Below are 27990 nucleotides of genomic sequence, written 5' to 3'. Positions count from 1 at the left end.
CATTCAAAGGCCAGAGGTGAATGGCACATTGGTGTATGGTAGCCATTTATTACCGTCTATGAAGTTTCCTACGGTGAACTGTGATGCTTCAGCTGCCCTAGTTATGACATGATAGCCACCCCATTTCACTCGGTTGGCTGTGGACGAACCAGGGCCTGTGTTCTTGAACTCCCCATAGTATAATGTATTCAGAGCAAACGTTCCATTCCATTCCATTCAACCGGCCGGATTGATCAAGCTATCAAGAAACGTCTTGAGGATTACAGTTTGAGAATACAGTTGCCATGGCCTTCCAAGGTATGTCTGGACTGAACTCTGCACCGGCTTTAGGTCCGGAGCGGCTGTTACCCGAGAATTGTGGATCACAATTCCGGTGGTCTGGTTGGGGTTAAGTCGACCTTGTGCTGTTACTACGACGGTGCCGGTGATGGGCTTTCTGGCATATATGTTACAGTTCTGTAGCACAGCAGCTGCATTTCCAAATATGAAATCCACTGTACCGTAAATATCACATTGCTTGTAGAATTGTCTGTTACAATGGACGTTGAGAGTGTTTTGATATCCTTCAAAACTACACCGGTACAATACTGAGGCGTCCGACTCCGAGCGAAGCACCACTGCTTGGAAGTTCTGCGGTCCGGCAGTGTTCTGGAATGTGATGTCGCGAGCGATGAATCCATCTCCCATAACCGCTGAAATCAAGTTTTATTTCAGAGAATTGGAAAAACAAACTAACTTCACTTTGGAACAATATATATCATTAATACGCAAAATTATCAAAACAAAAACTACAGAAAATAGGGCTAAAACCATACCAGAACCGCTACCAATCTAAGAACAACCAATAAATAATGAAAACCCACCATGAAACCCAATATAATGCTCAGACCCGGCAGCCTCACTCATGCCCCGGCCAAGGTACAAGGACTACTCCAATGAAAACCCACCATGAAAAAGACAAGTGCTTCTTAAAAAAAACTAGAAAAAAAGATAAATACGAAAGCACAGAAGTGCCAGCTTGGCACATTCCATTTTAATATATAGATAGAAGACATAGATAACTAAAGAAATAGATTAAATGGCAAATTCCAACCCCACACAATTAACTTTGTGAACCATATCAACAAAATGAGGACCATATAAATACATAAATCAAACAATTAAAATAGATATAGGACCATTAATGGTCCACTTAAAATTAAGTCTATGACTGCTAACCCCCATAATTGGAGGATTTTTTTTTTCTATTTTTAACAAATAAGAATCTGAATTTGTTCCTCCCAAAACACACCTTACATCAACTTCACAGTACTTTCGACCATGCATTGAAAACATATCATATACTTGATTGGGAGATGTTCACAATGCAGGGCTGCCATGCTGTGCTGTGAGGTTGGTATAAGGCACCTTCTATGAGGAGCAAATCTAAGGTGGCCAAAGAAACCATTGACAGTTAGAACTTGGATTTGCTCCTCTGTGCCTGAAACCAACCTCCTAGTGCATCCCAGCCATGCATTTTTGTGAGGAGTAAATCCAAATCTCACAGTGCATCCTAGCTGGGAGATGTTCTCAATGCAATACCTGTTGTAATGCGCTCTGAGATACATTTTTGTGAGGAATAAATTGAAAGGGATGGTAGATCCATTGTATGGATGCCAAAATAGATGCGGAATGGGTGGGCAAATTTCAAAAATTTTCTACCTACCTTTTCAACTGGGAATTACATTCCCTAATTTTAGAATCAAGATTCAAGGATCCTACTTGAACAAGAACCGAACCAGATCTGAACCAAAAAGAAAATGGAGTAATTATACCTGATCCAGAGAAATAATATCTCCCAAAGTTGGTGTTCACGCCCAAAGAAGGCACCAAGATCTGCTCCTGCTGAAGATGACACAGCAACTGTAGAACAGAACCAGCAGGGTGTATCCTACACACTGAATCGTTCACAAGAATCCTTTGTATGACAATGAGCACCAAACCGAATCAACCTTTCAGCAAAGACTGATATCAAGAACTTTTCTTGATCTTTCTCTGACAGAGAAAAACGAACTGTGACAGATGGTGGCGGCTATAACTGGAGGAAACATAGAAGAAGGTGGCGAACTGCTTTTCTTCTCAAGGATTTCTGAGATCCTATCTCAAAACTGCAGATTGTAACTTCTGTGTCCCTAGGGTTCGAATTCTAGTAATTCTCAATAGGGTTTCTTCTAGTTGCTTAATGATTAAGAAAAAGATCTCCTAATCATATCAGGAGTTGCCCTCATCCAAACCTGTATTTGGATTAGAACTCTTCTTAATCTTACCTACAGATTAGATAAGCATTGGGCCCATCCTAATCTCGGATCCGCCCCTTAATAGTGACTGATCAAATCAGCCCAATTTGAAAAGGGCTTTAGACCCAATAAGGTTATGTGCTCAAATGTCTTCCAAACTGTTGCCCAGTTGGGCTTCTTTGTATGGCATGGGACCCAAGCAATGATCTACACACCAGCCACATGGGTTCGGCCCAACCTTTGTTACAAGGCCGGACCGAATTCACTGGAGAGCCCAGTGAACCCCCTGAGCCCATCACATGGATCCTATGGGCCCAACACTTACACTAAGTGGTCCCTGGGTCAAGCCATCTTATAAAAACCCAAGGACTGTGGGCAGGTGCAAGATTATTGGCATATCAAAGACAACTGAATCCGACACCTAGTGCAGTACCATAATCGGGTCTAGGGGTTAGGTGTAACTTTCTAGTTTTGTCGATCAATCTCCAAGGTCCAGGGCAATATTGGAAATATGGTCCTGTTCAAGGGTTCAAGTAATCCTACACTGCATGTGCCTTGGGTCTCACCCCGGCGGCTGAGACAAGCCACCCCAACAGTTGGCAGCACACCACTGTCAGCCTTGGCAGGATAAATCTCCCCAAACTTATCAAACGGCTGTGAACGTTTAAAACCAACACAAGCCTCATTAAGTGTCCAGTTTTAGGGTCTTACACAGAAGTATTGAAAGAATGGTAGGATCCATCTAGTGGATGCCATAAAGATTGCGGAATGGGTGGGCGAATTTCAAAAATTTTCCTACCTTCTCTCAACTGGGAATCATATTCCCTAAATTTAGAATACAATATTCAAGGATCCTACTTGAACCATAATTGAACCAGATCTGAACCAAAAGGAAAAGGGAGGATTATACCTGATCCAGAGAAACAGTATCTCCCAAAGTTGGTGTTCACGCCCAAAGAGGACACCAAGATTCGCTCCTACTGAAGATGACACAACTGTAGGTGGAACGGAACCAGCAGAGTGCGTCCTACACACTGGATCCTTCTCAATAACCCTTTGTAAACTCTGAGCACCAAATCTTTTACAGTCTTTTCTGCAAGACTGATGTCAAGAATTGATTTCTTGATTTCTTTCTTCTACAAAGATCAAATCTTGCAAGAAGGAATGGCGGCGACTGGAGGAGAACTCCTGGGACGAAGATGGCTGAATTGCTTCTCTTCACTCTGGAGTGTGAATGAGATCTAATCTCAATTCGCAGGATGCTATCTTGCACACAACCCTTGGATCGAAATCTGATATTTTTCTCTTAGGGTTTCTCCTCTTTTCTTCTTGATTAAGAAACCTCCCAAATTAGGAGTTATCCCAATCCAAATCAGTATTTGGATAGAGGATTATCTTAATCCTATCTGCAGATTAAGTTAGTTTACTCCTAATCTTATCAGGAGGTTACCAGATTCAAATCTGATTTGAATTTGGTCTCCCAGAGTGGATAAGGTTAAAGGCTCAATCCTTTTACTAACATTAATATCAGATCCGCCCCATAGATGGGTGACCATATCAGCCCAGCTCGAAATGGGCTTTGGGCCCATTAAGTGTTCAGTGCTTAACTAGTTTCCAATCTGCTGCCCAGTTGGGCTTCTTTGTATGGCGTGGGACCCAAGCATTGATCTACACACCAGCCACATGGGTTCGGCCTAGCCGAATTCACTGAAAGAGCTCAATGAACCCCTGAGCCCATCACATGGACCCTATGGGCCCAGCACTTGTTCTTTTAACGTGTGCAAGACAACCCCAAATCTTTAAGTGTCTTACACTTGGCTTCCTTCCGGTCCATAGTTCATATGGAGTCTTCGGAAACGATTTGGTTGGAACCCGATTTAGTACGTAGATAGCAGTCTCTAATGCATATCCCCAAAAGGATGTGGGTAATTCTGAGCGTATGAGAAGTGACCAGACCATGTCCAACAAGGTCCTATTCCTCCTCTCTGAAACACCGTTGAGTTGAGGTGTGGCAGGAGGAGCTAATTGTGACACTATCCAGTTGTCCTTCAAGTAGTCCCTGAATTCGTTAGAGAGATACTCGCCACCTCGATCCGATCGAAGGGCCTTAAGTTCTCTCCCTAACTATTTCTCAACTTCCTGTCTGAACTCTTTGAACTTTTCAAAGGATTCAGACTTGTGTCTCATTAGGTACACGTAACCATATCGTGAAAAATCATCTGTAAAGGTGATGAAATACACGTGTTGATTTCATGTCCTAACACTCAGGGGACCACATACATCAGTATGTATTAGGTCAAGTGTGCCTGCAGATCTTTCAGGCTTACCGTCAAATGGCCGCTTAGTGATCTTACCTTGGAGGCAAGGCTCACAAGTGGGAAGATTTTCTACGGTTAGAAAATCCAAAGGACCATCCTTAAGTAGCCTTGTGATTCGGTCAACACCGATATGGCCAAGTCAGTAATGCCAGAGGCACGTGGGATTTACTGTATCACGATTCCTTTTCTTGGGATTTTTGAGCGACGTAGTTTCGGTTAAGTTAGTTTCCAGAGAAGGATGTAGAACATAGAGACCGTTCTCCAGTTCCCCGCATGCGATGAATTTGTTATTCCGTTTAACAGTAATCATATTACTAAAATAAACAATATATCCATCAGCACACAGTTTAGAAACAGAAATTAAATTTCTTCTCAAGTTCTGTACATAAAGACAATCTTTAAGTACAAGCACTCCTCTAAAAATTAATTCTACGGTTTCTATTGCCGCGGCTGCAACACTTGCAGTCATTTCCAAGAATAGTGTCACTTCACCTTCACTCAATCTTTTGCTAACTTTGAACCCCTGCAGTGAGTTACACGCATGAGTTGAAGCCCAGAGTCAACACACCAGGACATAGAAGTAACTAACATATTAGTTTCTATGACACAAGTTTCGACGTTACCTTTCTTAGATTCTAGGTAGGCAGGACAGTTCCTCTTCCAGTGGCCGGTCTGCTTGCAGAAGTGACAGACATCAGATGCCTTGTTCTTCTTTTGCTTCTTAGGTTTGGCAGCTTTCTTCTAAGGCTTCTTTGCCTTTCTCTTTTTCTTGCCCGATTTGTTAGCTTCAGCAAGCATAACCACAGGCTCATCCTTCTTGAGTAGATCCTCAGCCCTCTGCAACATATTGCTAAGTTCCTAGACGTTGACATTCAGCTTATTCATGTTGTAGTTCATTGTGAACGCATTGAAGGAAGAGGCCAAAGAATTCAAGATGGCATCCACTTGCGTGCCTAGATCTAGAACGGATCCAAGGGCTTCGAATTCGTTAATGTAGCCCATCATCCGAAGACAATGGTCATGAACTTTCTGCCCTTTGGACATCTACGCGGTCATGAACAGTTTCAGGACCTTCTGTCGAGTAGAATGATTCTGCTCTTCATACATTGTCTTTAGACTTTCCAATATGTCCTTGGCTAGTTCGATCTGATCGAACTGCCGCTGTATTGAGTTGTCCAGTGAGGCAATGATAAAGCAGCGGGCTAGGGAGTTCTTATCCTCCCAATCTTGGTTGTCCCTCCTACGAGCCTCAGAAGCCCTATCACCCAGACACTCCGGGGCAGGATTTTTCACTACCTTATCTAACATTTTGGAAGATAGGGCCAGCATAAGATTTCTGTACCAGTCGGCATAGTTTGGGCCCTTAAGCTTGTTATCATCTAAAAGCTTTGCGAATTGACCGTTTGCCATTTTTTGATAAAACAGCAAAGACGTTAGTTCACAACCTTAGTTTGATTCATGTTTCCTACATAGATATGGTTTTTAATCTATGTTCCATTCCCATTTGTTCATCTCTGAGATTTCCCTCCTTTCTCAGTGACGGAGATGACGAAAAATGTCTCTAAAAATGTGGGAAATCACATGGGGTGCGTGAAGCCAACTGTTTCAGCTGCATAACCCCACCACCTTTCTGTGACGGATCATATCCACTCATCAAATGAGTTTCCCTTTGGCCTCTGTCAGACAAGGTTCAGAGACGTTTTTAGGTAAAGCTTTCTGTCCAATGAGTGCACACCCATCATATTCAGGTTATGCCAAGGTACCGTGAGAGAGTTCCCATTTTCTGGTGAAGCCCCTCCCACATCGGTCTATGACACCCCTATCATCTTATGAAACACTTTAACAGATCCAACAACAAATGAATAGCCCAAGTTTATGGTGCATTTCCTCATTACTGAAGGACCCATCATTGTGCTAATGACGGAAGGCCTTTAGAGAGTCCATCATATGGATCTCCCTATCACATGCACTCATATTTGCTGGAGGGAACTAAATTACGCCCTAGTTCTAATTTTAGGTCAAACCAAAGTGGCTCCCACTGACTTTCATAAAGTCAGATTTCTGGTGGGCCTTAATCGGCTAGGGGTTCCGTACACATCTCTTTTCAGGGTTGTGGGGCCCACCAAGCAAGGAGGGGTCATTCAATGACCTTAAGGGACACCATGGCAATGTTGTGCATTCAGCCATGGTGTGCGCAAGAGTCACTAACGAGTCATCATGGGCCAAGCGCTTATGGACCATGGTCGCAACACATCAAACATCCAATCATCACATGTAAAGGAGGAATTGATCCAATCAATTAACTGATGTAAAGCCCGTTGAACAGCCCATTTGAAATCCATAACATTAACAATTAATGTCTACTAGGTGTATGGGCTGAATCGCAGTTAGCGGTTCGGCCCATACAACTTTTCTCACAAGAGTGGGCTTTTGCAGTTTTAACCTTTTAAAACTGGGCTTTACAAGTGGGCCGAATTAATCCATGTAATTGAACATCAGATTTGGAACTGCAAGAGTGAGAAAAATGGACTGAAAACAGTCCCCTTCGAACCCTAGATTTGGTCCAATCTAGTCCGAAATGGTCCGAAACTGATTTTCAATTCAAGAATTAATTCATGAAAGATCTGAAATTAATAATCTTGATTTTAAGCAATCACAAATCAACTATGGACTGTTTGAACCACCTGCAAAATAGAGGTTAATCACTAAGGTTGCAGTTTCACAAACTACAAATCGCAGAAAGCGATTTCTCCATCTGCAAATCTCTAGCGCCGCCTTCTTCTTCCTTCTTCTTCAATCAAGAAAATAAAAACAGAAATCCTATTTCTATTAATTTATTACATTCTTGATCAAATCATATACATTCAGTCTAGAAAAATAAAAAAAAAAAATTATTTACAGACCGAATTAAATAAAATAAATGAATAAAAGGGAAAAAGGGTGCGCAGACCATCTGTGCCAAATCTGCACTACGATCTCCAAGTTCGAACAGTTCATTAAATCAAAATAAATAAAGAACAGTTCTAAATAAATTTTGGATTTAACAAAAATTAATTTCAGATCAATCGCCCTTAACAAGGAATAGTTTCTTGAGAAAAAAAAAAAGAAAACAATCTGCGCAAATCTTGGCAGAACATCTTCTGTCCATCTGCGCAGGTTCAGATCTGATTTTCTTTTGGTTCAAGATTCGAACCTGTAGCTCTGATACCACTGGAAGAATGGTAGGATCCATCCAGTGGATGCCATAAAGATTGCAGAATAGGTGAAAGAATTTCAAAAATTTTCCTACCTTCTCACAATTGGGAATCGTATTCTCTAAATTTAGAATACAATATTCAAGGATCCTACATGAACTATAATCGAACCAGATCTGAACCAAAAGGAAAAGGGAGGATTATACCTGATCCGGAGAAGCAATATCTCCCAAAGTAGGTGTTCACACCCAAAGAGGACACCAAGATCCGCTCCTGCTGAAGATGACACAGTTGTAGGTGGAACGGAACCAGCAGAGTGCGTCCTACACACTAGATCCTTCTCAAGAACCCTCTGGAAACTCTGAGCACCAAATCTTTTACAGTCTTTTCTGCAAGACTGATGTCAAGAATTGATTTCTTGATTTCTTTCTTTTGCAAAGATCAAATCTTGCAAGAAGGAATGGCGGTGACTGGAGGAGAACTCCTGGGACGAAGATGGCTGAATTGCTTCTCTTCTCTCTGGAGTGTGAATGAGATCTAATCTCAATTCGCAGGATGTTGTCTTGCACACAACCCTTGGTTCGAAATCTGATAGTTTTCTCTTAGGGTTTCTCCTCTTTTCTTCTTGATTAAGAAACCTCCCAAATTAGGAGTTATCCCAATCCAAATCAGTATTTGGATAGGGGATTATCTTAATCCTATCTGCAGATTAAGTTAGTTTATTCCTGATCTTATCAGAAGGTTACCAGATTCAAATCTGATTTGAATTTGGTCTCCCAGAGTGGATAAGGTTAAAGGCCCAATCCTTTTACTAACATTAATCTCAGATTCGCCCCATAGATGGGTGATCATATCAGCCCAGCTTGAAATGGGCTTTTGGCCCATTAAGTGTTCAGTGCTTAACTAGTTTCATATCTACTGCCTAGTTGGGCTTCTTTGTATGGCGTGGGACCCAAGCATTGATCTACACACCAGCCACATGGGTTCGGCCCAGTGATGAGAATAAAATTTGTTATATCTTTACCCCTCAATATTTAGTATTTTGCACTTAATTGGTACCTAATTGGACTCATTACTCTTGTATTTCGATTCAGGGCAAGCAGATAGGCGATTGGAAGAAAACAAGGCTAATCAGATGTTTTTGCACAGTTTCGGCACCGATCAGTGATATGGGCATAACTCTCAATTCCGGACTCCAATTTGGATATTCAAGAAGCACTGGAAAGGTAAGGAAAAGGCCCACAACTTTTATGTTTTGGGTTTTGACAGAATTGATCCGCATCGAAGACGAATTCGGGCCCAAAGTCGAAGCAATTTCGCAACAAGGCCCATTTCACAAGTTGAAGCCCATTTCGCAGAAGAGTCTTGAAGCAAGCCTGAATTGTTAAAGAAGCCCAGTTTGAATTCAATATCCAAGAGTCCCATTAGAATAGAAGTTTAATGTAATCTCAATAAAAGCATTTTATCAGATTTAAATTCTCAAATTGTAATCCTAGAAAGATAAGAGATAAGAGTTAGATAGGATAAGTTCAAATTAGATTAGGACTTTCCAGTTTGAGGATAATCTCCTTAAGGGAGTTGGAGAGTAGCCCTCTCCCCAAACCTATATAAAGGGGGGTAGACCAGCACCCAAGGCATCAATTCCTCCAAGAGAGGGAAATCAGCAACCAAGGAGGAAGAAGCAAGAGTTTGCCCCCCTTTCTCATCTAGAAGCTGCGTTTTCATCATGAAGTGTCTGTAAGTTTTTATTTCTGGTTGAAGGGTTAGGGAAGCCTTGATTCTATAATATTGTGAGATCTAATTGATTTTTATTTTAGTTCATTGTTTATGGGTATTCATATGTTTTCTACTAATTAACTGTGAGGATTATTTTTGTTGATTAAGCAAGAAGGGCCCCTTGCTCATTCAATGGAAATAATCTATGGCCGATTGAACCTCCAGTTTCGTATATGATTGGTAGGTTCGATCATGGTGGCAATTAACATAAATTGATTGCAAAAAAGTTTTCGATCTATGTTAGGAAAATATATGATCTGGTTTAAACGATCCGAGCTTGTGAGATCGCTGACCAGAATTGGGTCTCCCCCCTCTTAATGCTATTAATAGGTTAAATCCTAAGAGCTTGTTTAGGACTACCTATTAATATGGGAAGCAATCAAAGAGCTTGTTTTGGTTGTCGAATAATAAGAGTAGAGGCTGGCTGTTAGAGCTTGTTAATAGCTATAACCAATTTATTCATAAACATATGAATCTATCTTTGCATCAAGGATCAATGCTACGAATCAAAGCTGAACTTATCCCTTCAATCGGAAGTTTTCTCCCATCGATTTAATCTTTTGTTTTCTGTTATTTTCTGCTATTTACTCGCTTTCCTTAGCTTTACAAATACCCCTTAATCCATCTACTTGGAATTAAATCCACCCAATCCCTGTGGAGAACGACCTTGCTCATCACTATCTGCAAATTATTAACCCAGAGAAAGACTATTCATCTTTGGTTGGGTTCGGCACCCACCAAATTTTGGCGCCGTTGCCGGGGATTCGCATCCTAAGTAGATTTATTTCCTTTTTCTTGGTTTATGCCTCACTCTTCTCATGTAGGTGACCTCCCACCAAATTTTGGTTTATGCCTCGCTTTTCTTGGTTTATGCCTCGCTTTTTCTTGGCTTGAGGAAAGAAGCCAACCAATCAGCATCACTCCCCACTTCCGGAGTGAAGTCGGCTACAGAAATCGTTGAGCCATCCAACCATTCTAAAGAAGTCATGGCCAACAACGAAGATAGAACCCTTAGAGAGCTAGCTGCATTGGATCTGCACCAACAACCTCTCTGCATCGAATATGCAGATCTAGTGGTACCCTTTGAACTTAAATCAGGTCTTATACACTTACTCCCTACTTTTCGTGGACTTACAGGCGAAGACCCTCACAAGAACCTAAAAGAGTTCCACGTAGTATGCTCAAGCATGAAGCCTCAAGGTGTTATCGAGGAACAGATCAAACTGCGTGCCTTTCCTTTCTCACTAGCTGATAAGGCTAAGGATTGGCTGTACTACCTACTCTCTGGTTCCATCACCATGTGGAATGATATGAAAAGGCAATTCCTTGAGAAGTTCTTCCCTGCTTCCCGAGTGGCTAACATCAGAAAGGAGATTTGTGGCATAAGACAATTAAGTGGGGAAACTCTCTACGAATACTGGGAGAGATTCAAGCAACTATGCGCCAGCTGTCCGCAACATCAAATTCTAGACCAGCTCCTTATCCAATATTTTTATGAAGGGTTACTACCAATGGATAGGAGTATGATCGATGCAGCAAGCGGAGGAGTGTTGGTGAACAAAACTCCTACACAAGCAAGAGAGTTGATCTCAAATATGGCAGCCAACTCTCAACAGTTCGGCTATAGGCTCAACCCTCCAACAACTCATGCTAATGAGGTAAACATCTCCTCCGTAGAACAGAAAATTGCAAGCCTGACCTCTCTTGTCTGTCAAATGGCCACAGGTAATACACAAACGGTGAAGGCTTACGGGATTTGCTCAACTCCGGGACATCCAACTGACATGTGCCCTACGCTTCAAGATGAACGTTACGAACAAGCTAATGCTGTTGGAGGATTCCCGCAAAAGAGATACGATCCCTACTCGAACACCTACAATGCAGGATGGAGGGATCATCCCAACCTGAACTATGGAACCAAGCCCTTCGGCTTCCAACATCAGCATCAAACCAAGCCGCCGGCTCCACCATATTCCGCCTCTCCCAACACAAGTATGTCTCTCGATGAAATTGTGAAATCCCTTGCAACTAATACTCAACAATTTCAACAGGAGACGAGGACAAGTATCTGAAACCTGGAGAATCAGGTCAGCCAGCTAGCGACAGCTATGAGTCGAATGGAATCGCAATCATTAGGGAGGCTACCTTCCTAGACCACGACCAACCCAAAATAGAATGCTAGCGCTATCACATTGAGAAGTGGGAAGGAGCTGAATGAACCCAATCAAGAAGCATCCAAGGATACAACCAAAAAGGAGACACCATCTCCCCAAATGGATTCAAGCGGAAAGCCACCCCAATCCATAGTCATTACTCCACCTTTCCCTAGCCGATTTGCAAAATCCAAGAAGGAGGAGCAAGACAAAGACATTCTCGAGACCTTTCGCAAAGTTGAGGTAAACATCCCCCTCTTTGATGCAATTAAGCAAGTACCCCGCTATGCCAAATTTCTCAAGGAGCTGTGCACTACTAAGAGAAGGCTGAAAGGCGATGAGAAGGTCCATATAGGAGAAAATGTTTCAGCCGTTCTCCAGAAAAGACTACCCCCTAAATGCAACGATCCAGGTATGTTTACCATTCCCTGTAAGATAGGAAATGTCTAGATCGAAAAAGCTATGCTAGACCTAGGAGCTTCAATAAATGTCATGCCCCATTCTATTTATACAACCATGAATCTCGGACCATTAAAAGAAACGGGCGTGATCTAACAACTTGCTGATCGGTCTACTACATACCCGAAGGGAGTCTTAGAGGACGTCCTAGTCCAAGTTAATAATTTGGTCTTTCCCGCCGAATTTTGTGTGATCGACACGGAAGAAGATAACTCTTCCAACTCGACCCCAATTTTGCTAGGAAGACCCTTTCTTAAGACGTCCAGAACAAAAATTGATGTGCATAAGGGGACACTTACCATGGAATTCGATGGTGAGATCATTAATTTTAATATCTATGATGCCATGAGATACCCTAATGATGCACATTCTATTTTCTCTATAGATGTTATTGATTCCTTAGTGCAGCAAACTTTTGAGCTAGAAGATGAAGACACACTGAGAGTTGCACTTAACAATGGGCCTGATCAACTGCAACGAGCAAAGCAGAAGTTTATGCTGAATTCAGAACTGCAAACTTTGACTTCTGAACTGAACTCTTTTCAATTTGCCCGTAATTCTTCTTTCATTAGTTTACCCCTATCTCATACAAGGCTCCTTCCATCTATTGTGCAGGCACCCCAGCTGGAGCTGAAATCATTACCAAAGCACCTAAAGTACATGTTCCTAGGCAAGGGGGAGACACTACATGTGATAGTTTCCTCCAAACTCGATGCACTGGAAGAAAGGAAACTAATTCAAGCACTTAAGGAACGCAAGGAAGCAATCGAATGGATTGTAGTTGATATCAAGGGGATAAGCCCATCTACCTGCTTGCACAAAATACTCTTGGAAGAAGACTCCAAACCTACAATCGAAGTCCAATGCCGATTAAATCCACCGCTAATGGAGGTAGTGAAGAAAGAAGTTTTAAAACTTCTAGATGCCGGGATAATCTATCCCATTTCAGACAGTAAGTGGGTAAGTCCGGTACAAGTAGTCCCGAAGAAAACAGGTATGACGGTGGTCGAAAATCAAGATGGTGAGTTAGTGCCTACCCGAATTCAAAATGGGTGGCGGGTGTGTATAGATTACCGGAAGCTGAATTCATTAACCCGAAAAGACCACTTCCCGCTCCCTTTTATCAATCAAATGCTTGAAAGACTAGCTGGCAAATCTCATTACTGTTGTCTTAATGGTTATTCAGGGTTTCATCAAATTCCAATTGCACCTGAGGACCAAGAAAAGACTACCTTCACTTGCCCCTTCGATACCTTTGCTTATCGACGCATGCCATTCGGTCTCTGCAATGTTCCCGCCACATTCGAAAGATATATGGTTTGTATATTTTCAGACTATGTGGAAAGCATTATAGAGGTATTTATGGACGACTTCACAGTGTATAGGGATTCTTTTGATTCATGCTTATCTAACCTTACAAAGGTACTTGAAAGGTGTATAGAAAAGAACCTCATGCTGAATTATGAAAAATGCCATTTCATGGTCGACCAGGGCATCATTCTAGGGCATGTAGTCTCTTATAAGGGAATCGAAGCTGATAAAGCAAAAGTAGATGTTATTAAATCCCTGCCCTATCCCACGAACATTCGGGAAGTTCGCTCTTTCCTTGGACATGTAGGATTCTATCAGAGATTCATCAAGGATTTCTCCAAGATAACACGCCCCTTATGTAATTTACTCTAGAAGGATGTGATGTTTGATTTTGATGAAGGGTGCGGGGCAGCCTTTGATAAGCTGAAGGAATCGTTGACTTCAGCCCCAATCATCCAGCCACCGAATTAGGATCTTCCCTTCGAGATTATATGCAACGCAAGCAATTATGCCATCGGTGCTGTTCTGGGACAAAGGGTTGGAAGAGCCGCTCATGCAATATATTATGCTTCGAGGACCCTTGATGCTGCCCAATGCAATTATTCAACAACAGAGAAGGAACTCTTGGCTGTAGTTTTTTCCTTAGAAAAATTCCGTTCATATTTATTGGGTACTAAGGTGATTGTTTATTTTGATCATGTAGCCCCAAAATATTTGCTCGCCAAGAAAGAAGCAAAGCCGAGGCTTATCCACTGGATTCTCCTGCTACAAGAATTTAACCTCGAAATCCATGACAAGAAGGGTGCAGAAACTTTGGTTGCAGACCATCTTAGTAGGCTGACTACAAGTGAAGAGGCAACACCCTTGAAAGACGAGTTCCCAGACAAGCACCTTTTCGCAATTCAAAAAGGAACTCTATGGTATGCAGATATAGTTAATTATTTGGTTACTAGAACCATACCAAGAGAATTAACAAGAGCTCAAAGAGATAAGGTAAGAAGCGATGCCAAGTACTACATCTGGGATGACCCATATCTGTGGAAGCAATGCGCCGATCAGGTCCTTCGAAGGTGCGTGCCCGACCCCAAAATCCCCTCCATTCTTCACTTCTGCCATTCATATGCCTGTGGGGGCCATTTTGGCCCAAAGAGGACAGCACGTAAGATACTAGAGTGCGGATTATTTTGGCCTACCCTATTTCGTGATGCTTATATGTTCTGTAAGGCCTGTGAACAATGCTGAAAGACAGGTAATTTAAGCCATAAAGACCAAATGCCACTTACCCCTATATGTGAAATATTTGATGTATGGGGTATAGATTTCATGGGCCCATTCCCTTCCTCTTTCGGTAATGTTTACATCCTACTAGCTGTGGACTATGTTTCGAAATGGGTAGAAGCTAAAGCTACCCGGACTGATCATGCTAAGGTTTTTGTAGATTTTGTCAAATCCCACATTTTCTCCTGGTAAGGAATGCCCAGGGCGATAATAAGTGACCGAGGCACTCACTTTTGCAACCGAGTGGTGGAAGCTCTATTCAAGAAATACAATATCACCCATCGAATTTCCACTGCATACCACCCACAAACAAGTGGACAAGCCGAAGTGTCCAATAGGGAGATAAAATCCATACTTGAAAAAATGGTTGACCCTAGAAGGAAGAATTGGAGTCTGAGATTCAATGATGCACTATGGGCCTACCGCATAGCCTATAAAACTCCTATAGGTATGTCTCCCTACTGTTTGGTATTCGGCAAGCCATGTCATCTCCCTGTGGAACTGGAACATAAAGCATACTGGGTGGTCAAACAATGCAACATGCACATGGATGAGGCAGGAGAACAGAGGAAGTTGCAGCTACAATAACTAGAAGAGATCCGCAATGACACTTATGAGAGCTCTCGAATCTACAAGGAAAAGACAAAAGCCTTCCATGACAAGACGATCTCAAGGAAAGATTTTGCAGTTGGCTAGAAAGTTCTTCTTTTCCATTCTAGGCTTAAACTCTTTCCCGGTAAGTTGCGATCTCGGTGGGTTGGACCTTTCACTGTTACTAACATCTTACCTTATGGAGCAGTTGAGATTCAAAGTCCGACCATAGACAAAAGGTTCAAGGTAAATGGGCACCGTCTAAAACCCTTCTATGAAGGATTTCAGGTATACAATGTGGAAGAGGTACCCCTCGAAAGTCCGACCTATGCAGAGTAAGGGCATGAAACTCTGTCTCCCCACCCACCTTCCACCGCATCAGGGAAGTTTGTTCCTTTTCTATTTTTCTCTCTCCACTTGTTTTCCTTTTAGTTTCCACCTTTTATTAAGTCTTAAGTGTGGGGGGGGGGGGTACAGGCTTTAATAGTTTCATTTCAAAAAAAAAAAAAAAAAAAACACTCAACTCTTTTGAAATCAATTGAAACAATATTTTGGGAAAATTTTTGTGGACCCAGTAATGAGGCACAATTAAGGAGTACACGACCTTTCTAAAGCCATTCCCTTTTTAGCTAGTTCTAAATTCAGGTTTAAGTAAACAGGGCAAATACTTTACCATTGCTACAAATGGTAGGATGGAGCATAAAATGCACCTACCAGCCAAGCCATCTGATAGTAGGATGGAGCATAAAATGCACCTACTAACCAAGTAATTCAAACAGTAGGATGGAACATAAAATGCACCAACTGACCAAGTAATTCAAACAGTAGGATGGAGCATAAAATGCACCTACTGACCAAATAATCCAAAAGTGAGATGGAGCATAAAATGCACTCACTTCTTCAGAAGAGAGAAAAAGAAAATAAAAAGAGAGAGAAGATAAAAAGGTTTTCCCTGATTTACTACCTGGTTTGCAGTAGCAAAAATTGGATTGACTGATGAATGAGTCGTGTATGACTCGGTTGTGTTGATTTAACGATTCACAATAATTAACCTAGAATATTTGTGGAGAAAGATGAAGGAGAGTAGAGTTTAAAAATTGGTAGGATAGCTAGTTAGTTCTTGTTCTATTTTTACTTGAATTTTGACTTGCCCGAGGACGGGCAAGGTTTAAGTGTGGGGGGATTTGATGAGAATAAAATTTGTCATATCTTTACCCCTCAATATTTAGTATTTTGCACTTAATTGGTACCTAATTGGACTCATTACTCTTGTATTTCGATTCAGGGCAAGCAAATAGGCGATTGGAAGAAAACAAGGCTAATCGGATGTTTTTGCACAGTTTCGGCACCGATCAGTGATATGGGCATAACTTTCAATTCCGGACTCCAATTTGGATATTCAAGAAGCACTGGAACGGTAAGGAAAAGGCCCACAACTTTTATGTTTTGGGTTTCGACAGAATCGATCTGCATCGAAGACGAATTCGGGCCCAAAGTCGGAGCAATTTCGCAGCAAGGCCCATTTCACAAGTTGAAGCCCATTTCGCAGAAGAGTCTTGAAGCAAGCCCGAATTGTTAAAGAAGCCCAGTTTGAATTCAAAATCCAAGAGTCCCATTAGAATAGAAGTTGAATGTAATCTCAATAAAAGAGTTTTATCAGATTTAAATTCTCAAATTGTAATCCTAGAAAGATAAGAGATAAGAGTTAGATAGGATAAGTTCAAATTAGATTCAGACTTTCCAATTTGAGGATAATCTCCTTAAGGGAGTTGGAGAGCAGCTCTCTCCCCAAACCTATATAAAGGGGGGCAGACCAGCACCCAAGGCATCAATTCCTCCAAGAGAGCTTTAGTCTTCAGAGAGGGAAATCAGCAACCAAGGAGGAAGAAGCAAGAGTTTGCCCCCCTTTCTTATCTAGAAGTTGCGTTTTCATCATGAAGTGTCTATAAGTTTTTATTTCTGGTTGAAGTGTTAGGGAAGCCTTGATTCTGTAATATTGTGAGATCTAATTGATTTTTATTTTAGTTCATTGTTTATGGGTATTCATATGTTTTCTGCTAATTAACTGTGAGGATTATTTTTGTTGATTAAGCAAGAAGGGCCCCTTGCTCATTCAATGGAAATAATCTATGGCCGATTGAACCTCCAGTTTCATATTCGATTGGTAGGTTCGATCATGGTGGCAACTAATATAAATTGATTGCAAAAAATTTTTCGATCTATGTTAGGAAAATATATGATCTAGTTTAAACGATCCGAGCTTGTGAGATCGCTGACCAGAATTGAGTCTCCCCCCTCTTAATGCTATTAATAGGTTAAATCCTAAGAGCTTGTTTAGGACTGCCTATTAATAAGGGATGCAACCAAAGAGCTTGTTTTGGTTGTCGAATAATAAGAGTAGAGGCTGGCTGTTAGAGCTTGTTAATAGCTATAACCAATTCATTCATAAACATATGAATCTATCTTTGCATCAAGGATCAATGCTACGAATCAAAGCTGAACTTATCCCTTCAATCGGAAGTTTTCTCCCATCGATTTAATCTTTTGTTTTCTGTTATTTTCTGCTATTTACTCATTTTCCTTAGCTTTACAAATCCCCCTTAATCCATCTACTTGGAAATAAATCCACCCAATCCCTGTGGAGAACGACCTTGCCCATCACTATCTGCAAATTATTAACCCAGAGCAAGACTATTCATCTTTGGTTGGGTTTGGCACCCACCACCCAGCCTTTATTACATGGCCCAGCCGAATTCATTGGAAAAGCTCAATGAACCCCTGAGCCCATCACATGGACCCTTTGGGCCCAACACTTACATTAAGTGGTCCCTGGGCCAAGCCATCTTATAAAAACCCAGGGACTGTGGGCAGGTGCAAGATTAGCCCATCAGGTACTATCTTAAATGGTCTTGCACTTAACCTCTCAGCCCATAATGATCAAGCACTGCCTGACAAGAGAGGACCTCTCCCTCGACTGCAAGGAGCAGTGTCGCACTCTCTACTCACATGGATCCCGGGAATTAAAACCATTTGCAAACATTTTGAAACCGTACAAATATATGTATATAATAATTTTGCAAAACAAAATTCCAACATTGAAATCAACTAATGGTAGTTTGGTTTCCATCTGAGAGAGTGCATTCCCGATCATTACCATTGTCCGACAAAGGGGCTGATCCTGTCACTATGATCACCCACTTAGATGAATTCTCAGACTGCCCCAACCTGCCCAGGTTTTAACCCCCGCTAAGGATCTCACTGATTGGCACATCAAAGACAGCCCGATCTGACACCTAGTGAAGTGTCATAATCGAGTCCAGGGGTCAGGTGTAATTTTCCAGTTTTGCCCATCTGTCTCCAAGGTCCAGGGCAATACTGTAAATCTGGTCCGGTTCAAGGATTCAAGTAATCCCATACTACATGTGCCTTGGGTCTTACCCTGGTGGCCGAGACAGACCATCCCAACACTTGGTGGCACACCAATATCAGCCTTGGCAGGATAAATCTCCCTAGACTTATCCAATCGGCTGTGAACATTTAAAACTAACATGAGTCTCTATAAGTGTCTAGTTTTAGGGTCTTATACAGAATTATACCAAACAACAAGAATCAAACATGCACTTTATTTATTTACACTAAATATCAAAGTACATCAAATCGGATTGAAGCTAAGGGCATACAAAACTGTCTAACAAGTATACCACACAACATGAAACAAACATGTACTTCATTTATTTACATTAAATATCAAAAGTACATCAAAACTGATTGAAGCTAAGGGCATACAAAATCCCACTTGCACTTAGGTCCAATCTAATACAAGTTGGAGTCCCATACTTTCCACGTGTTCCTCAAACACCTTCTGTGTGAGTGGTTTAGTTAATGGGTCTGCCACATTATCCACTGATGCTACTTTCTGAATCAGGACGTCCCCTCTACCAATGATCTCCCGCAGTACATGGTACTTCCTCTCGATGTTCTTTGACTTCGAGTGGGCCCGGGACTCCTTAGCCAGGGCGATCGCTCCATTGTTGTCACACCACAACGGGATGGGTGATGTGCTGGATGGAACCACTCCTAATTCGTGAACGAACTTCTTCATCCACACAGCTTCCTTGGTAGCTTCACTTGCGGCAATGTACTCGGCTTCAGTTGTGGAGTTTGTCGTAGACCCCTGTTTGCTGCTTTTCCAACAAACAACACACGATTCTATCATGAAAACATGCGCAGATGTAGACCTTTTATCATTTGGATCCGACTAGAAATTGGCATCAGTATGCCCCAGAATTTGCAGTGAACTACCATCGAATACCAGACAAAACTCTTTTGTCCTTCGAAGGTATTTAAGTATGTTTTTCACAGCTATCCAATGCTCCTGCCCTGGGTTGGCCTAGAACCTGCTTACAATACTCATCGCTTGAGCAATGTCAGGGCGAGTGCACAGCATGGCATACATGATGCTCCCTACGGCTGAGGCATAGGGAACGTCTTTCATGCCCTCAATCTCCTCAAAACTCTTGGGAGACATCTTCTTGGAGAGAGTGACTCCCTGCCTGAAAGGAACGTTTCCTCTCTTGGAGTTCTCCATGTTGTACCTTTTGACAATTTTATCAATATAAGCAGCCTGGGATAATCCAATTATCCGCTTCGATCTATCTCTATAGAGTCAAAGACCTAGTATATAGGAAACATCTCTAAGATCTTTCAGGGAGAACTGCTGCTAAAGCCATAACTTGACCGAAGTCAACATTCCTACATCATTCCCAATGAGTAGGATATCGTCCACATATAACACCAAAAATGTGACCTTATCCCCACTAGACTTCCTGTAAACACAGGGCTCATCAGGATTCTACTCAAAGTCAAACGATTTGACGGCAGAGTCAAAACGGATGTTCCAACTCCTAGAAGCCTGCTTAAGTCCATATATGGATCTATTAAGTTTACATACCATGTGTTCCTAACCAGCAACAATGAAACCTTGCGGCTACTGCATTTAGATATCTCCACTAAGATCTCCATTCAGGAACGCGGTTTTGACATCCATTTGCCAAATCTCATAGTCATGGTATGCTGCTACAGCTAGTAGGATCCTAATAGATTTAAGCAAGGCCACAGGTGAAAAGGTTTTCTCATAGTCGATACCTTCTTTCTGAGTATACCCTTTCGCCACCAAACGAGCTTTGTAGGTCTCAATCCTGCCATCGGGGCCCTTCTTCCTCTTATAGATCCATTTGCAACCAATTGCTTTTACCCTAGAGGGTGGATCTACTAGAGTCCAGACTCGATTGGCCTCCATTGAGTCCATCTCAGCTCTCATGGCCTCCACCCACTTTTGGCAATCTATGTCCAACATAGCTTCCGGGTAAGTCACGGGATCCTCCTCACTAGTCAAGTTTTCCACCAGGTAACTATCCTGGTCATAACCATAACGGACTAGTGGCCTGGATACCCGGGTGGCTCTTCTAGGTTGGTTACTACCTAGAACCTGTGGGACATCTCCCACTGATCCTGAGCTCTCATCATCAAGAACTATTTCCTAATGATGAGTGTCCAAGATATAATCCGTCTCTAAGAACAGGGCATTTCGATTGCAGAACACTTTCTGCTCACTTGGGTCATAGAAAAGATAACCCACTGAATCCTTTGGGTAGCCTACAAACAGACAACGGCTGGTCTTGGATTCCAACTTGTCCGCACTTGTTCTTTTAATGTGTGTAGGACAACCCCAAATCTTCAAGTGTCTGACACTTGGTTTCTTTCCGGTCCACAGTTCGTATGGAGTTTTCGGAACCGATTTGGTTGGAACCCTATTCAACACGTAAATTGCGGTCTCCAACGCATATCCCCAAAAAGATGTGGGCAATTCTAAGCGTGTGAGAAGTGACCAGATCATGTCTAGCAATGTCTTATTCCTCCTCTCTGAAACACCGTTAAGCTGGGTGTTGCAGGAGGAGCCAATTGTGAGATAATCCCATTGGCCTTCAAGTAGTCCCTGAATTCGTTAGAGAGATACTCGCCACCTCAATCTTATCGAAGGGCCTTAATTTCTCTCCCTAACTATTTCTCGACCTCTTCTCTGAACTCTTTGAACTTTTCAAAGGATTCAGATTTATGTCTCATTAGGTACACGTAACCATATTGTGAGAAATCATCGGTAAAGGTGATGAAATACACGTGTTGATTGCGTGTCCTAACACTCAGGGAACCACATACATCACTATGTATAAGGTCAAGTGTGCCTGTACATCTTTCAGGCTTACCGCTAAATGGCTGCTTTGTCATCTTGCCTCTAAGGCAAGGCTCACAAGTGGGAAGGTTTTCTACGGTTAGAAAACCCAAAGGACCATCCTTTACCAATCTTGTGATTCGGTCAATACCGATGTGGCCAAGTCGGTAATGCCACAGGCACGTGGGACTAACTATGTCACGAGTCATTTTCTTAGGGATTTCGACCGACATAGTTTCGGTTAGGTTCGTTTCTAGAGAAGGATGTAGAACATAGAGACCGTTCTCTAGTTCCCCACATGCGATGAATTTGTTGATCCTTTTGATAGTAATCATATTACTAAAAGAGACAGTATATCCATCCACACACAGTTTAGAAACAGAAATCAAATTTCTTCTTAGATTTTGTACATAAAGACAATCTTTCAATACAAGAATCCCTTCTCTAAAATTCAATTCTACAGTTCCTATCGCCATAGTTGCAACACTTGCAGAAGTCCCCAAGTAAAGTGTCACCTCTCCTTCACTCAGCCTTCTGCTTACTTTGAACCCCTATAGTGAATTACACGCATTAGTTAAAGCCCCAGGGTCAACACACCAGGACACAGAAGTTACTAATAAATTAGTTTCCATCACACAAGTTTCGAAAGTACATTTCTTAGATTCCAGGTAGGTAGGACAATTTCTCTTCCAGTGGTCGGCCTGCTTGCAGAAGTGACAGGCATCGGATGCCTTGTCTTTCTTTTGTTTCTTAGATTTGGTGGTTTTCTTCTGAGGTTTTCTCTTTGCCTTCCTCTTCTTGCTAGATTTGCCAGTTTCAACAAGCATGGTTATCGGCTCATCCTTCCTTATCAATTCCTCAACTCTTTGCAACATATTGATGAGCTCTTGGACGCTGACATTCAGCTTGTTCATATTGTAATTCATAATGAACGGGTTGAAGGACGGAGGCAGAGAGTTGAGAATAGCATCGATCTAAGTGACCAGATCTAGCCCGGAACCAAGGGCCACCAGCTCGTTTGTCATGAACTGTTTCAGGACCTTCTATCGAGTAGAACGATTCTGCTCTTTGTATATAGTCTTCAGACTATCCAATATGTCTCTGGCAAGTTCAATCTGATCGAACTGCCGATGTAATGGATTGTCCAAAGAGGCTATGATATAGTAGCGGGCCAGGGAGTTTTTATCCTCCCATTCTTGGTATTCTCTCCTTCGGGCCTCAGAAGCCCTGTCCCCCGAATGATCCGGAGTAGGATTCTTAGCCACCTTATCTAGTTTTTCTGAAGCCAGGACCAGCATAAGGTTTCTGTACCAGTCAGCATAATTGGGTCCCTTAAGCTTGTTGTCATCAAGCAAATTAGCAAATTGTCCGTTTGCCATTTTCTAATAAAACAGCTAAACGTTAGTCCACAACCTTTAGTTTGATTCATGTTACCTACATAGATATGGCTTTTAATCTATGTTCCATTTCCATTTGTTCATCTTTGAGATTTCCCTCCTATCTCAGTGACGGAGACGGCGAGATGTCTCTAGAAATGTGGGAAATCACATAGGGTGCATGGAGCCAACTGTCTCAGCTGCATAACCCCACCACCTTTTTGCGATGGATCGCATCCACTCATTGTATGAGTTTCCCTTTCGCCTTTGTCAGACAAGGTTCAGAGTCGTTTTCAGGTAAACCTTTCTGTTCAGTGAGTGCCCACCCATCATATTCAGGTTACGCCAAGGTACCGTGAGAGAGTTCCCATTTTCTGGTGAAGCCCCTCCCACATCGGTCTATGATGCCCCTATCATCTTATGAAACACTCTGACAAACCCAACAGCAAATGGAAAGCCCAATTTTATGGTCCGTTTCCTCATTACTGAAGGGCCCATCATCGTGCTGATGATGGAAGGCCTTTAGAGAGTCCGTCATATGGATCTCCCTATCACATGCACTCATATTACCGGAGGGAACAAAATTACGCCCTAGTTCTAATTTAGGTCAAACCAAAGTGGCTCCCACTGACTTTCATAAAGTCATATTTGTGGTGGGCCTAAATCGGCTAGGGTTTCCGCACGCTTCCCTTTTTAGGGTTGTGGGGCCCACCAAGCAAAGAGGGGTCATCCAATGACCTTATGGGACACCATGGCAATGATGTGCATTCAGCCATGGTGTGCGCAAGAGCCACTAACGAATCATCATGGGCTAAGTGCTTATGGCCCATGGTCGCAGCACATCAAACATCCACACATCACATGATATGGAAGAATTGATCCAATCAATCACTAGCTGTAAAGCCCATCAATCAACCCAACAAAACACTATATTAACAATTAATATCATCTAGGTATATGGGCTGAATAGCAGTTAGCAGTTCGGCCCATATAGCTTTTCTCACATAAGTGGGATTTTGCAGTTTTAACTCTTTAAAACTGGGCTTTACAAGTTGGGCCGAATTAATCCCTACAATTGAACATCAGATTCGGGCCTGATAGTGTGAGAAAAATAGACTAATAACAGTCCCCTTTCAAACCCTAGATTCGGTCCAAACAGATTTGGTCCAATCTGGTCTGAGATGGTCCGAAACTGATTTTCAATTCAAGAATTAATTAAGGAAAGATCTGAAATTAATAATTCTGATTTTTTAGACAATCATAAATCAGACATGGACTATTCGCACCACCTGCAAAACATAGGTTAGTCACTAGGGTTGCAGTTTCATAAACTGCAAAATGCAGAACGCGATCCCTTAATCTGCAGATCTCCAGCGGCGCCATCTTCTTCAATCAAGAAAATAAAATAAAATAGAAATCCTATTTCTATTAACTAATTACATCCTTGATTGAATCCTATACATTCAGTCTAAAAAAAATAATAATTATTTTACAGACTGAATTGAATAGAAATTACAAAAGAGAATGCGCAGACGATCTGCGCCAAATCTTCCCTACGATCTCCAGGTACGAACAGTTCTTTAAATCAAGAAATAAATCAAGAACCATTCTAAATAAATTTCAGATTTAAACAAAATTAATTTCAGATCAATCACCCTCAACAAGAAACAATTTCTTGAAATAAAACAGCAAACTGCGCAATACCCAGATAGAATAGCTTCTACCAAATTGTGCAGGTTCAAATCTGAATTCTTGGTTCAAGATTCGAACCTGTGGCTTTGATACCACTGAAAGGGATGGTATAATCCATCGTACGGACACCAAAACAGATGCGGAATGGGTGAGCGAATTTCAAAAATTTTCTACCTACCTTTTCAATTGGGAGTCACATTCCCTAATTTTAGAATCAAGATTCAAGGATCCTACTTGAACCAGAACCGAACCAGATCTGAACCAAAAAGAAAAGGGAGTAATTATACCTGATCCAGAGAAATAATATCTCCCAAAGTTGGTGTTCATGCCCAAAGAAGGCACCAAGATCTACTCCTGCTGAAGATGACACAGCAACTGTGGAACAGAACCAGCAGGGTGCGTCCTACACACTGAATCCTTCACAAGAATCCTTTGGATGGCAATGAGCACCAAACCGAATTAGCCTTTCAGCAAAAACTGATATCAAGAACTTTTCTTGATCTTTCTCTGACAGAGAAAAATGAACTGTGACAGATGGTGGCGGCTGCAACTAGAGGAAACTTAGAAGAAGGTGGCGAACTGCTTTTCTTCTCAAGGGTTTCTGAGATCCTATCTCACAACTGCAGATTGTAACTTCTGTGTCCCTAGGGTTCGAATTCTAGTAATTCTCAATAGGGTTTCTTCTAGTTGCTTAATGATTAAGAAAAAGATCTCCTAATCATATCAGGAATTGCCCTCATCCAAATCTGTATTTGGATTAGAACTCTTAATCTTATCTGCAGATTAGATAAGCATTGGACTCATCCTAATCTCAGATCCGCCCCTTAATAGTGACTAATCTAATCAGCCCAGTTCAAAATGGGCTTTAGGCCCAATATGGTTATGTGCTCAAATGTCTTCCAAACTGCTGCCCAGTTGGGCTTCTTTGTATGGTGTGGGACCCAAGCATTGATCTACACACCAGCCACATGGGTTCGGCCCAGCCTTTGTTACAAGGCCTGACCGAATTCACTGGAGAACCTAGTGAACCCCCTGAGCCCATCACATGGACCCTATGGGCCCAACACTTACACTAAGTGGTCCCTGGGCCAAGCCATCTTATAAAAACCCAGGGACTGTGGACAGGTGCAAGATTAGCCCATCAGGTATCATCCCAAATGACCTTACACTTAATCTCTCAACACATAATGATCAAGCACTGCCCAACAAGAAATAACCTCTCCCTCGGCTACAAGGAACAGTGATGCACTCTCTACTCACATGGATCCCGGGAATTAAAATCATTTGCAAACATTTTGAAACCATACTTAAATATATATCATATATATAAATTTTGCAAAACAAAATTCCAACAATTAAAATCAACTGCCGGCAGTTTGGTTTCCATCACAGTGAGTGCATCCCCGATCATTACCTTTGTCTGACAAAGGGGCTGATCCCGTCACTATGATCACCCACTCAGATGAATTCTCAGACTGTCCCAACATACCCAGGTTTTGACCCCCGCTAAGGATCTCACTGGTTAGCATATCAAAGACAGCCCAATCCGACACCTAGTGCAGTACCATAATCGGGTCTAGGGGTCAGGTGTAACTTTCCAATTTTGCCCATCAATCTCCAAGGTCCACGGCAATACTGGAAATTTGGTTCGGTTCAAGGGTTCAAGTAATCCTACACTGCATGTGCCTTGGGTCTCACCTTGGCGGCTGAGACAAGCCACCCCGACAGTTGGCAGCACTCCAGTGTCAACCTTGGCAGGATAAATCTCCCCAGACTTATCCAACGGCTGTGAACATTTAAAACCAACACAAGATTCATTAAGTGTCCAGTTTTAGGGTCTTACACAGAAGTATACCACACAACATGAATCAATCATGTACTTCATTTATTTACATTAAATATCAAAAGTACATCAAAACTGATTGAAGCTAAGGGCATACAAAAACTGTCCAACATAAATCCAAACCCTGACATTTAACTTTATTAATAAATTTGGATTTACTCCTCAGAGAGAGCACCTCGTCTGCGATGCGGTGTGAGGCGTCTCTTTGAGGAGCAAATCCGACCTCTTTATTAATTAACGACGGGCGGCCTATTTCAGTTTAAGCTTTACATCTAATAAGCAAAAAAAGATGAACTTAACCTCAACAAATTAAAGAAAACTCACCAATTGTAGCAGATTTGTAAGTGGAGGCACCACCCCCAGCGCTCATGCTTCCGGTGATTACAGTCTTTCCGATGCCATCACCAACAAACATCAAATTTGGGGTGTAAACCTGCATATACTCCTGATATATCCCTGCCTTCACATGTAGAACATACCTGCGCCCCGGTTTCCACTTAGCCACCTCGTTGATTGCCTCACTAACAGTCTTGAAGTTCCGTGACCCATCTTGTGCCACCACAAGATCTGCCTTCCAAGCCAGAGAAGCTCTCTGCATCTGCAACAGCTTTCGATCACTGAGCGATACCCAAGTAGGGAAGCCATCGTGATATGTTTGTTCCTTGGGCGGAGGCTTGTTGATTGCAAGGGCGTTGATAGTTAAATTGGAGACATTATTTGACACAAGAGAGAAGATGTTGTCCGAGATACCAAGTTCCATGAGACTGGTGCGGCATGTCTCGAGGTTGGTGAGAGCCGTGCTCAGCCATGTCTGCGCATCATAATCAGTGCACTTGGCACAAGGGTTGACAGTGAGATTGAGTCGAGCTATGGTGCTCTGGTAGAGCTCAGTGCAGTCTGCCCATGCAGCCTTCTCACGCCCATTGCTGAACTTGGGCTCATGCAACCTGTTATTGCTTTTAGCTTGGATTGCTTGGTCCAAGGTAATTTGCATTGCCAATTTCTTGAAATCTGAATGACTTTTGAGGCCGGAAGAACGAGAGTCGTGAGCCATGTAGTCCTCGCAGTGTTGGGGATAGGGTGTTTGGCCGCACCATGCTTTTATGTTTGGAGGAATGTTGTCGGAAAGTGACAGAGAAACAAGGCCAGAAATCAAGACAAGTGTTAGCAACTGATGGAACGCCATCTCTCTTCTTGGGCGAAGGAGGTGTCTAAGGACCTAGCTAGTTAGGCCTTCTTACGGGTTTTGCTAGCTTGGAGCTCAGGTCTCTCTCATGGGAGCCCTTTATTAAGAGAAAATACTAGGGATGGTAGATTAGTGTTACAGTAGTAGACTTTAAGAGGCTGAAACTATTTTTATACAGAGAATAGAGATGTTATGAGGTCGAGATTGCTGGGAACAAAATGCTAGGCACATTAATTGCACTCCCAACCACTGTTTTCTGCCACCTGTGTTTGACATGTGAGGCACGTCCCAAATGTGCCAATGTAGCT

The 27990-nt window shown here is 42.2% G+C and overlaps 1 pseudogene; it reads right to left on the bottom strand.

Annotated features, from left to right (window-relative positions):
* Positions 1-3: 3 nt before the first annotated feature.
* On the bottom strand, positions 4-27682 carry LOC104612072 (pectinesterase 2-like; annotated as a pseudogene).
* Between the last annotated feature and the right edge of the window lie 308 nt (positions 27683-27990).

Source organism: Nelumbo nucifera, chromosome 1 (assembly GCF_055504915.1).
Source record: "Nelumbo nucifera cultivar China Antique chromosome 1, China Antique-T2T, whole genome shotgun sequence".
NCBI lineage: Eukaryota > Viridiplantae > Streptophyta > Magnoliopsida > Proteales > Nelumbonaceae > Nelumbo > Nelumbo nucifera.
Note: the sequence above shows the minus strand (reverse complement) of the source record. Positions and strands in the feature narration are given on the sequence as shown.